Consider the following 12,135-nt stretch of genomic DNA (forward strand, 5'->3'; position numbering starts at 1 on the left):
TGCACCAAGGTAGTGGTAGGAAACAGCATGGGGTGATTAAGATGGGCCAGAAAGAAGGAACTGGAATGTTGGGCCAGAGAGTTTAAACCTGAAGCTGTTTGAAAAAGGAAATGATTTATGTATTCACTTGTATAATAAATATCTATTCAGCACCTTTTCTGTACCAGGCACTGTGTTATATAGGCTAGCTGTACAGCAGAGAACAAAATAGTCTTTTCCTCATCAAGTTTATATTCTGGTAGGGGAGCTCTAGAGTGATCTATCCATCCTAGTTTTCCTGGAACTTTCTGGATTTTAGCACTGAGAGTCCCTTGGCCCAGGAATCCCCTGGGCAAACCAGGATGGTTGGTTCCCTAGGAGATGGACTGTGTGTGCGTGTGGTGACAAGGGTCAGAATGAAAAATAAAGCAGGGGAAGAGACTGGGGATAAAGGAGAATATACTTTAGATAAGGCGGCCAGGGAGGATCTCTCTGTAGATGTGACAAATAAGCAGCGATCTGAACAGAATGAGAGAGAGAACCATGTGCCCATCTCAGGCTGGGTTGTAGAGGGGTGATTATTTCTTGCAGAAAGAAGGACCATGTAAGGGCCCTGTGGTGGAGATGTGCTGGGCATAGATGAAGAACAGCAATTTTGGCAGAGGGGTTGAGAAGAGTCAGAAGCAGAGAAGGGCCGGATAGAGTGAGCCATGTGTAGGACCTAAAATTATATTCCGAATGTATTGGGAACCACTGGAGAGTTGAGAGCAGAGGCATGACCTAGTCACTCAGGAGGTGGGGATACAAGAGTGAAAACAGGAGGAGCATTTAAGAAGCAACTTCATTCCGAAGTCTTGAAGAGTTCCTTCTCAAAATGTTTGATCAGACAAGGAGCAGGATATGGTGCCATTCAAGTAAATGAGCCTGCTCTCGTAAGACCAGCCTGGGCAGGATTGGGCTGACCCTGGCTATACTACAGTGACGGCACTGGGAGTGAAGAGGAGGAAGCATCTAGAGTTACCTTGAAGATGGGATTAGCGGAAGTTGGTGGTGCAGGATTTACAGGGGGATGAAGGAGAGAGGTGGATCAAAGATGATTCCTAGCCAATCATTCCCATGCTAGTTTTCCAGGTTTGAATTTCTCTCTCAGTTGTCCAGATCCAAACTTCTTGGAAGAATGTGTTATACTCTTTTCTTCCAGAATGAGGAAGGCTCTGTGATAGAGTAGCAAGAGCGGGAACTTGGGATCATACAGACCAGGGCTCACACCCCAGCTCCACCACACACAAGCCTCACCCCTCAGGCAGCTCATCTAAGTTCTGGGGACCTCAGTGTCCCCGCCAGTAAAATAGGAATAATGAAGCCTGCCTGGCAGAGCTAGTTAGGAGCACTGAATGAGGTCTCACTCATAAAGAACCTAGTTCAGGACATGGGAAGCCCTCAATCTGGGTTCATTCTCTCCCCTTGTTTGCACCCTTGGAGTTGAGTATGTACGCCTACCCACTTTCAGAAGTGATCAATATTTTATAAGCCATTTTGTTCTCTTTGCCCCCTTGCCTCTCCCCAGCCCACTTATTCCATAAACACATTTCTGTGTATTGGCAGGGCCCAGCCCGTCATCATTTGGTCTCCCTTCTTCATCCTCACTGATACTGTCTCTGTGCAAATTTGCCTCTCTTTTCACTTGGGCAGCTGCAGAAACCTCCCTGGTCTCACCCTCCCATCCACACCCTCCCATCCTTCAGGCCCTGCACAGCACCTTCAGGGTAAAAACTAAACACTGAGCAGCACCTTGCACAATCCACTTGCCCATGCCCACTTTGCCATGTTCTGTCCTCCCTGATTCGCCCCCGCCTTTGGCCTGCCCTCCATCCTCCACCCCTGCCAAGTGCACATGTTCATTCTCAGTGCTCCCGTGGTACTTTGCACCTACTGCTACTTATCTCTCCATTATTTCCATATAAAAGGGTGATGATATTTTGTGCAGGGGTTCAGAGTTCGTGCTCTGCAGCCATCCAATCTCCATTTCATTCCCAGCCCTGTTACTTATCAGCTGCCCCTAAGGAGTAGGGATTAATTTAAAATATGATGATATTTCCCTATACTGGAATACTTGAGCAAGTTATTTCATCACTGTGCTTCAGGGATAATGATAATACCCACCTCACAGGTTGTTGTGAATAGTAAGAGTTAATACATCTAAAGCACTTAAATAGTACCTCCTACGTAGTAAGCCCTCAAGACACATTGCCTATAATTATTACATCTGTCTCCCTGAATTTGAGTTCCATGAAGGATGAGACTAGATATATCTCTCCTTAAAAAATCCTCCATCTCCTCTTAATAGTCATTCAAATGTTTGTTGAACAAAGACCTAAGCAAATCTTTTTTGAAAGACTTTGTTCCCCCCTTTACTTAGCTGTTTCTTGACTGCAACATTTGGGCTATGTCCAAACTTTTGTTAATAAAAATGAAGTTATTAATAATTGTAAACTTTTATTTTCATTTCTATTATTTCCCTGTAGTATGTTTCCCAAAGTGGAATTTTCCTTTAATGAAAGGAACAATTTTATATCTCTTACATGTATTTACAGAGTGTTCTTTGGTAAGACTTGTTCAGTGACAACTTAAATAGAAAACCAGTGAAACAGTGGTTTTATTTTTCTGTACAGAATATTATGCAGCCATCAAATAACATGTTTCTCCACAATTTAACCTCGCTGGTTAAATTCATTTCCGTTTCCATTTATTTTTTGCTAGTTTAATAGGTAGTGATACATTAATGTCATTTTAATTTGCATTTTTAATGAGCCTCTTCATTTTTTCCAGATGGCGACTTACTACAGTTATAATCAAATGTGAAAACTTTCATTCCCCTAGATTTCTTATGGAATATAATTAGATACTGGTCATACATATTAGAATCTATATATTTGCATTAATTACTATCAATATTTTTGGATGGTCAGATCCTATTGTTTATATTTAGCATAGGTATTTTTCCTCATTCTGTGTTTTCCTTTAAATATATATTTTATGTTCTGATGTATTTTATTTGTTTAACTTCATCTATTTTGTCTCTATCAATGGCATCCATTAAGTAAAACAGTAGAATGTTAGGGCTTGGAGGAGCTTTACTGTCATGGTTCTTATTCTTTGTATGGATGAGGGTTCTGAGGGCCCAAGAATCTGACTTTCTTATGCCACAAAATTGTCACTTTTTTAGTAGATGAAACCTATTCTTCTTCAGTAGCTGGGGTCAATAGAATGTTTTCTAGTTTTAAATAAAATCCCAGATACTCCTGTGTAGAATGGGATTTGCTTGAGCCACGAGAAATGTAAGTGTAATGTTTAAACTACTCAAAGCATGAGAAGAAACATTTATTTAACACCTTCAGTCAACTATGTATTGTAATGTGTGTGTGTGTGTGTGTGTGTGTGTGTGCACGCGCGTGCATACCCCGCATGTGTTGATGGATATCTGCAAGTGGTAAGGAAAAAAGCAAAAGAGAGAGAGAGAGAGAGAGAGAAGAGAACCTTTGACTCTTCTCCTCAAAAGTACAGTGATCCATTTGTTCTGATAGGTGTCTACAATGATGATTATCACAGGGTTTTTCATACAGTGAAAAATTAGAAATAACTTAATGCTTAATGATTAAGAGTTAGTTTAACTGTGGTGCTTTCGTAGAGTGGAGTACTATGGAGCATTACAAATCACATTGTAAAAGAATATTTAGTGACAGTCTTAGATATACATAATCAATTGTTAAATTTTTAGAAAGTGAACAATAATTAAAGAAGTTAAGTAAATGAAGTTATATATCATGTTCATGAATTGGGAAATTCTGTATTAAGATATCGATCTTCTCCAAATTAACCTATAGATTCAATGGGCTCCTAATAAAGATCTCAACTACTTTTTTCTTGGTGGGGGGCATCATGGTGGTCAAAGCTGACAAGCTGTCCCTAAAATGTATATGGAAATGCGAAGAATTCAAAATAGACAAGAAAATCTTGAAGAGAAAGAACAAATTTGGTGGGTTTTACTATCAGATTAAAAGATGTAACATAAAATTACAGTAATTAAGATATTGTGATACTGGTGCAAAAATGGACAAACTAGTAGAAGAGGGTATAGAGCCCAGGAACAGACTCACGCATATGTGGTGGAGGAAAACTGTCTTTTCAATAAATGATTATGGAGTAATTAGATATTTTAATGAAAAAATAATGAGCTTTGACCTCTACTTCATGCTGTGCCCAAAGGGTTAACTGGAGATGGATCACAGACCTAAATGGTAAGACAATAAAGCTTCTGGAGAAAGCAATAGGAGACTATTTTCATGACCTTAGGGCAGTCAAAGACTTCTTAAACAGGATACAAAAAAATAAAGGAAAGATCGATTAAGTTGGACTTCATTAAAATTAAAAAGTTTTGTGAAAGGGTAAGTCACAGACTGAGAGAAGATATATATTTATAGATGTTATATATATGTATGTGTGTATATAATATACAAATATATATGTATCCAACAAAGAACTTGAATTCTATAGACCACTAAGAAAAAGACAAACAAGCCAATTTAAAGATGGGCAAAAGACTTGAACAGGCATTTCATGGAAGAGGATGTCCCATAACATCTGAAAAATTGTTCAACATATTAGTCACCAGAGAAATGCAAGTGAAAACCACAATAAGCTATCAACTCATACTCTTCAGAATGGCTAAAATTAAAAAGACTAAGAATGTCAGTTGTTGGGAAGGGTATATACGGGAACTCTCACACGTTGCTGATTGGGACTGTAAAATGGTACAGCCAGTTTGGAAAACTGGCCCATCTACAAAAGCCAGATCTGACTACCCTATGACTTAGCAATTTCACCCCTAGGTGTATACCCAACAGAAGTGAGTGCACAGGATCATTAAAAAACATGCTTACAGGGGCGCCTGGGTGGCACAGCGGTTGAGCGTCTGCTTTCGGCTCAGGGCGTGATCCCCGGCGTTATGGGATCGAGCCCCACATCAGGCTCCTCCGCTATGAGCCTGCTTCTTCCTCTCCCATTCCCCTTGCTTGTGTTCCCTCTCTCGCTGTCTCTATCTCTGTCAAATAAATAAAAAATCTTTAAAAAAAAAACATGCTTACAGCAGTCTTATTTTTAATAATCAAAAATTGGAAACAAGCTAAATATCCTTCAACAAGGGAACTGATCGATAAATTGTAGAGTATTAACTTTGTGGAATTTTAGACAGCAAAAACAAACAAAAGCCAGTCCACTGCTACATGTAACAATATGGATCAACCTCACAGACATCATAATGAGTGAAAAGAGGAAGACATGAAATGTGTTTACTGTATGATTCCATTTCTATGAAATTCAAAAACAGATAAAACTAATTAAAAGTAATACAAGTCAATATAGAATTTACCTGTGTGGTACAGGGATACTGACCAGGAATTAGCAAGTAAGAATTTTCTGGAGTGCTAGAGTGTCCTTTATGAGGTCTAGGTGGTAGTTAAACAAGAATATACTTAAATAAAAGTGTATCAGTATGTATAATAAGATTAGTACGCCTCATTCCTTCTCTCTCTCTATTATGCTTCAATAAAGAGTATTACAGGACATTGAAATTTTCTTCTTTTTGCTCTGTGTTCTAAATGTTCTCACCTTTTTGTCAGCTATATTTTCCAAAAAATCGAAAGTGAAGACATGATAAATCGTAACGAGAAAAATAGAGGTTATTTTTAAAAGCTAGAACTGAATCTCAGCTACCTATCCGGATTTGGTGCCTTGAGCCCTGGACCCAGCTAAAAATAGCTCAGGGCCTTGCCAGCCTGTGACCCGACAGCCGGGCAATGTTTAGCAGACCCAGCAGGGCAGTGAAATGGGGTGCGGCCAGGCGGAGCCTTGTGGGTCTGGTAGGCGTGGTTCTCAGCAGGCCGTTTAGGTCACACCTGCCATCAGTAACTGGCTGTTTCTTCCACTGCAGACCAAGAGCGTAGGCTCCCAGTTTACTGCAAAGTGGAAATGAGAGGGAGGAACAAGAATCCATACTGATTAGAAGGGGAGAGGTCCAGCGCTGTAAGCAGATTGGACGTGAAGGAAGTCAGAGTAGCTAACCCAGGGTATACCTTCCTTTGCTCTTCGCCAGGTTAGACTTTTAATTTTTATTTTTGCAAACATGCGTTCATTTTTCTAAGTTCTAAGTATTTCTGTGTTCTAAATATTATGCTTGAGTTTGAGGAAATTAGTTGCAGAACTATTTAGGTTGCAATGATGAGATAAGCTCCCTGAGTGGTTTTGCTGCTGAAGCAACTTACCCTGGAGAATTTACGTCATTTAACCTCTTCCTTTAATGTGCCCATCTCAAATGCAGGAACGACTAGTAATTATCTGTGTCACAGGGTTGTTTCGAGGCTTAATTAATGTTTATAACCTGCACTAAAGTATTAGATGAAGAGAGAGTTGATAGCAATGGTGCTGTTCTAAGTTCCATTTATAAACTCTGACAAGTGGCAAAAATGGTGTGTGGTGCTGTGCTTCCAAGTGAGCCAGCGTGGTGGCTCCAAGATTCCACCTTGTTTAGTAAGAATCACTATCACTCGGCCCATATGACTCAGGAGGACTCTGTTTCTATATTTTGTTCATTTGTTAAAGGAAAGTGTAAATATGAGGGTAATTCATAACAAGTGACAACATTTAGGGAGATGACTTTAAACAAGTTGGTATGTTGCTATTGTCAGTAGGCAGAGAAATTTTAGCCCCAAAGTAAGAAGTAAGATGNCTCTTCCCACTCCAATGCTGAGTTCCTATTAGTTCAATGTCTCCTTTGCTACCCATTAAATGATCTTTCTTTTTCTCAAAGTATGATTGGGAGATGGAACATTCATCAGTTAGAATCACTCTTTCTTTCTTTTCTTTCTTTTTCTCTTTCTTTCTTTCTTTCTTTCTTTCTTTCTTTCTTTCTTTCTTTCTTTCTTTCTTTCTTTCTTTCTTTCTTCTTTCTTTCACAATCAATCACATAAAAGCTTTCAGTCAAACACTGTAGGTGCCATTGGAAGCCTTTCCCAAAAGAAATCCATCCTGCTGCATGATTTGAAATGGCTTAGGATACTACCTTTTTCATCCTTAAGAAGCAGACACCCTGAAATCTCATCTATGATAAACAATCTGAGAGAGGCTACTTAGACTCCGTCAAGAGCACACTCTTCCTTAATACAGTAGCCGGTAAACTAGGCTTTGCTTGATAAAAAAATTTAAATCTGTGATCAAACAGGAATGTAGTGGCTGAATAAGGGCAGTGAAGAAGGAGACAATAACGTTTGGGAATAATCATAGCAAGCATATATTGAGGGCTTACCAGGTGCCAGACATTGTTCTAAGAGCTTTGCTTGTCTTGACTCACTTGATCCTGGCAATAATCGTACAAGATAAGATCTATTATCATCTCTATTTTACAGACAGATAAACTGAGGCTTGGAGAAGATAAGTTACTAACTTGCTTGAATTATATAGCTTAGCAGCTAGCAGTATTTTCAAAACATCAGTGTGCTTACAGTTCCCCAGAAAACTAGTTAACATTAATGTTCCCAGCCCAAGACCAGAGATTTTGATTCAGAAGTGTGGGATGGGGCCTAGAAAAATGCATTTCTAATGAACACCCAAAGCAAATTTACTGTAGGTGGACTTTTGACCACCCTTTGGGAAACTGTGGCCCAGACTTAGAGAAATGAGAGTCTGGGAGTCAAACTTTGCCAGTGTTTCTCCAGCACTGGCCTTCCTTGTTCCGCTGAATAGATCATTCGCCCAGCTGGGACTGTATGTCCTCATAGTGAAAAAAAGGCTGTATCAGGCTGCCATTGGTTAATGAAAATAGCCCTTTGACACATCCAACTTGATTTGATCAGCTTCCATATTAAACATTTAACCTTCTGACTTTAATTTGATTTTTTAATAGATTTTCCTACCAGGAAGAGTATGTGCCAGCCAACAGACATGAATTTCAGCAGGTAGTTATAGCTCTCACAGGTAATGAATAAATGGAGTTGTGCTTTATTAATCAATCTATTATAACTGATTAATGTGAATCAATTCTCTCCTGAATGAACTGAGAATAATGAGTTTATGAACCTGCAAACCTCAGAGCCAACATACATTTTGAGGCCTGATTTATCCTTTCCTTAGCATACATGCATGACTGAGCTGGAAGATACATTTTGAGACTGAGACTGTTGATACCCACACCTCTCCAAAAGGGTAAGTTTATCAAGTTTAATAAAATGATTCACAAAAAGTCATTCACATGGCTTGCATCTTGCAATTCATCAAAAACAATTCACGTATCCTTCTATCCTTGGCTTTTAAACACCTGACCACTGAGATATTGAAGGATGTGATGATAAATATTCCATATCCTTGCCCTTTTGCTCTTCTCAAATGTCATTTGTCTGAGTTGGGACACGTATCACCTGGTAAATTTGGAAAAGACATGCAAATGAGCTTGGCCCGAGACAATGCTGTGGAGACTGAACCAACCCATATTACATACCCACTTTTCCTTATGATGTATTTTTAAAATAGAGCAAAAACATGAGGCAGTGTAAAGCAGTTATAGCTTCCATAGTCCCTCTCCATGAGGAAATATCAAGATATTTGCCTCTCTCTACATTCCACATCCTATGCTCTGGATAAGACATATTGCCACCCTCCTCCTTGCTGGCCACACTCCAGCTGCACTGCCCTTCTCTTCCTGCACTCACCGAACCTGCTCCACCCCTTTGTCCCGGGCCTCCTCTACCTGTAATGTTCCTCTGTCTTGTTATGATTGGCTCCTCTGACTTTCAGGTCTCAGCTTAAATGTTGCCCTTCGGAGAGGCCTTCACCGACGTCCTGTCTAAAGCAGTCACTGTTGCACTATTCAGTTTTATTCTCTGTACAGCACTTAGCAGTTGCTAATATTTTTCTTGTTTATTCATTTTTTGTTTTTTAAATAGTCTGTCTCCCTCAACTAGAATGTAAGCCCCATTGGGTCAAGAATCTTCTATTAGGGACACCTGGGTGGCTCAGTTGGTTAAGCATCAGACTCTTGATTTTGGCTCAGGTCATGATCTCAGGGTCATGGGATCAAGCGCCGAGTCAGGCTCTGGGCTCATTGGGGAGTCTGCTTGCCCCTCTCCCTCTGCTTCTTCCCCTGCTTTCTCTCTCTCTTTCAAATAAACAAATAAATGAGATCTTTTTAAAAAAAAGAATCCCTTTTATATCATATTTTCATTCTTGTATCTACAGTGCCCAAAACTATGCCTAACACAGGAGAGCTGTTTGGGGAGGAAACAAAGGAAGAGAGTGGGGAAAGCCATTTATTATTTTTTTTAAAGATTTTATTTATTTATTTTGAGAGAGAGAGAGACAGCCAGCGAGAGAGGGAACACAAGCAGGGGGAGTGGGAGAGGAAGAAGCAGGCTCCTAGAGGAGAAGCCTGATGTGGGGCTCGATCCCAGAACCCCAGGATCATACCCTGAGCTGAAGGCAGACGCTTAATGACTGCGCCACCCAGGTGCCCCGGGAAAGCCATTTCTGATCCGAGGCCGATTCCAATTGTCACAGGCATCCAACTGGCATTTCTTTGCTTTAGAGTAAAATATTTTTATCTACCTCCTTTGGAAACAAATCAGAGATCTTAAAGATGTGTTGACTTTATTGCAGAAGGCCTTTTAACAGAAGTTAAAAAAACATGAGTTACACTGAGAGTCTTTGCTAGATATTTGTCAACATTAGCTCTGTCTCAGTAGTTATTGCAATATGAGATCAGGTGCTTGAATTTGGGTAGTTAAGTGTCAAAGTGTAATAAAAAGTGTTGTGCTAAAAGGCTTTCTTTCTAAAGAACTGAAAGATACCTTGTTGGCAAACAGTGGGGTAATAGTAAAGTGTCTTCCCATAGAAATAGGAAATAAGAGTTAAATCAGTAAGACACACACACACACACACACACACACACACACACACACACACACACACACACACTCTCACACAGATTATAAGTTGACCGGAGGAGGAAACTGATAGGTAACCCATGTGTAACTGAAGACTTTGGGAACGCCCATAACTTCAGCCAAGGTGACCTGGGGGTAATTTTAGGATGGCAAGTACCAGAATGTGATTGTTAATTTAAAAAGTGTGAAGCTAATCAATTGTTTGGAGAAAGCATGGATGAATGGAGCAGAGGTGCTGCCAGCCTACAGCATGGAAGACCTAAGCCTACGAAGCCAGAAGTTGAGAGCACCTTCCCAAATACTGTTCGGGGGAGAAGGGGCCTTGGCCCAAGGACTTGAGCTCTCAGGTCTCTGTGGCAAATGGTAACTCATCCACCTACGTCTCTTTACTCAAATTTCATGCTAAACTCCTGTCTCCAGGGAGCAAATGCCCCCTCGATATGCTGCTATGAGGGTCCATCTGCTAAATGGTTGCATTTATCATTAAAATGGAATACACTTTATTTATTTATTTATTTATTTATTTATTTATTTATTCATTCATTCATTCATTCATTCATTCATTCATTCATTCATTTATATCATTTTTAAAGTAAGCTTTAGGCCCAATGTGGGGCTGGAACTCACAACCTTGAGATCAAGGGTCCCATGCTCTACTGACTGAGCTAGCCAGGCACCTCAAAAATGGAATATACTTTAATTTTGGCTATTCAGCATTCTCTGTGAGCTTGGGTTAGTGAGATGCTACCCCTGAGATAGAGCTTGAGAGAGAGGGACTTGTGTTGGCTCCATACGACATGACAGAGAATGGACCAGAATTTATATTGCCCGTGATGGGCTGGCTCTGAGAAGATGAGGGCTGACTTAAGCTCAGTTCTTTTTCTCAAGGTCACCAATTTTATATCTCACATGACTTCTTGAGGATATACTGAGTGAGGGAATGATGACAGAGTGTATTCCAGCTGGACGCATCCCTCAGAACTGCACGTTCTCAATGGAGGAGCCACAAGTACTCTAGTCTATGGGGTAACAAACTTTTTCTGTAAAGGACCAGATAATGAGCACATTAGGCTTTGCTCCTTGAGGAGACAGGTGAGCCCAGAAAAGGTAACACAGATTGGAGGGGCTGGGCAAGAGCTATTGCCTCCTAGAACACTTGGGAGAACTAGGGTTATCAGAACTCAAGTTGGGGGTGGGGTAGGGCAATACTAGGCTTTCTAGAAAACGCTAAGGCGAAAATACCCCTCTGCCAGGAATGAGATGAGCTCAGGTAATTAACTGGTGGAAAGTACCAAATCCAAGGGGTCTCTGAGATATCTCATAAAGGCCTTCAAGCTACACACTCACCCTTCTATGTTTCTGTAACTGACTGGTTCTGTTGGGTTCTGTCAGTACTCTCCCATTTATCTGGGCAAAGGGATCTTCCCCAAAAGCTTGGATAATGCACCTAAATTGCACCCCAATGAATGAATGGACATCATTTTTAAACAGGATCCTCCATCTATAAATGACTATCTGTTTCCTTGAGAAGGGACCAAGACTTAATCAACCAGCTTTGCTGTTTGGGGTAAGTTTAGAGACAGTCTAAATATATATTTTTTCCATGATAGCTTTTTCATTATGTGTTTTATTCTTTGGAATTTAAATCACTTAAAAAAATTCTCTATGCTGTACTTTTTATCCCTGTGACTTATTCATTCCATAACTGGAGGCCTGTACCTCCTACTCCCCTTCACCCATTTTGCCCATGTCCCTACCCACCTCCCCTCTGGAATCTATAAATACATTCTGCATTTAGAGCATGAAATCTGAGTAAGAAGAGGTAGGTAGATGATTTATCAAATTCAAAATATGCAGATGAACATACAAGCGTAATTGACCGGAGGGGAAACCAGGATCACAGAGCAGTTGGGGAGTTGGTGGTGGAAATGTAAATGGAGCCTGGGTTCCAGGTTCTAATCTTCTATCGTCACTCTACTCAAAAACTGCAATGGACAAGGATGGGCGGAAGCAGTTTTTCAAGCCGTGTGGTTTGAAAAAGCTCTTATCCCTCCTTACCCCCAGTTGACATTTGCTGATCTACAATTCATCTTATGTTGCTTTGGATCTTCTTGAAACCTCTTCAAATAAAATTTTAAAAGCCAAACCAAACCAAAACAAACATGAG

General features: G+C 40.3%; 1 long non-coding RNA gene across 1 annotated transcript; it reads left to right on the top strand.

Annotated features, from left to right (window-relative positions):
* The first annotated feature begins 5,951 nt into the window (after positions 1-5,951).
* LOC117801802 lies at positions 5,952-8,944 on the top strand. Its single transcript, XR_004624516.1, has 3 exons — positions 5,952-6,130; positions 7,937-8,007; positions 8,164-8,944. It is a non-coding gene; the product is annotated as an uncharacterized LOC117801802 (long non-coding RNA).
* Positions 8,945-12,135: the final 3,191 nt, after the last annotated feature.

Source organism: Ailuropoda melanoleuca, chromosome 4 (assembly GCF_002007445.2).
Source record: "Ailuropoda melanoleuca isolate Jingjing chromosome 4, ASM200744v2, whole genome shotgun sequence".
Taxonomy (NCBI): domain Eukaryota; kingdom Metazoa; phylum Chordata; class Mammalia; order Carnivora; family Ursidae; genus Ailuropoda; species Ailuropoda melanoleuca.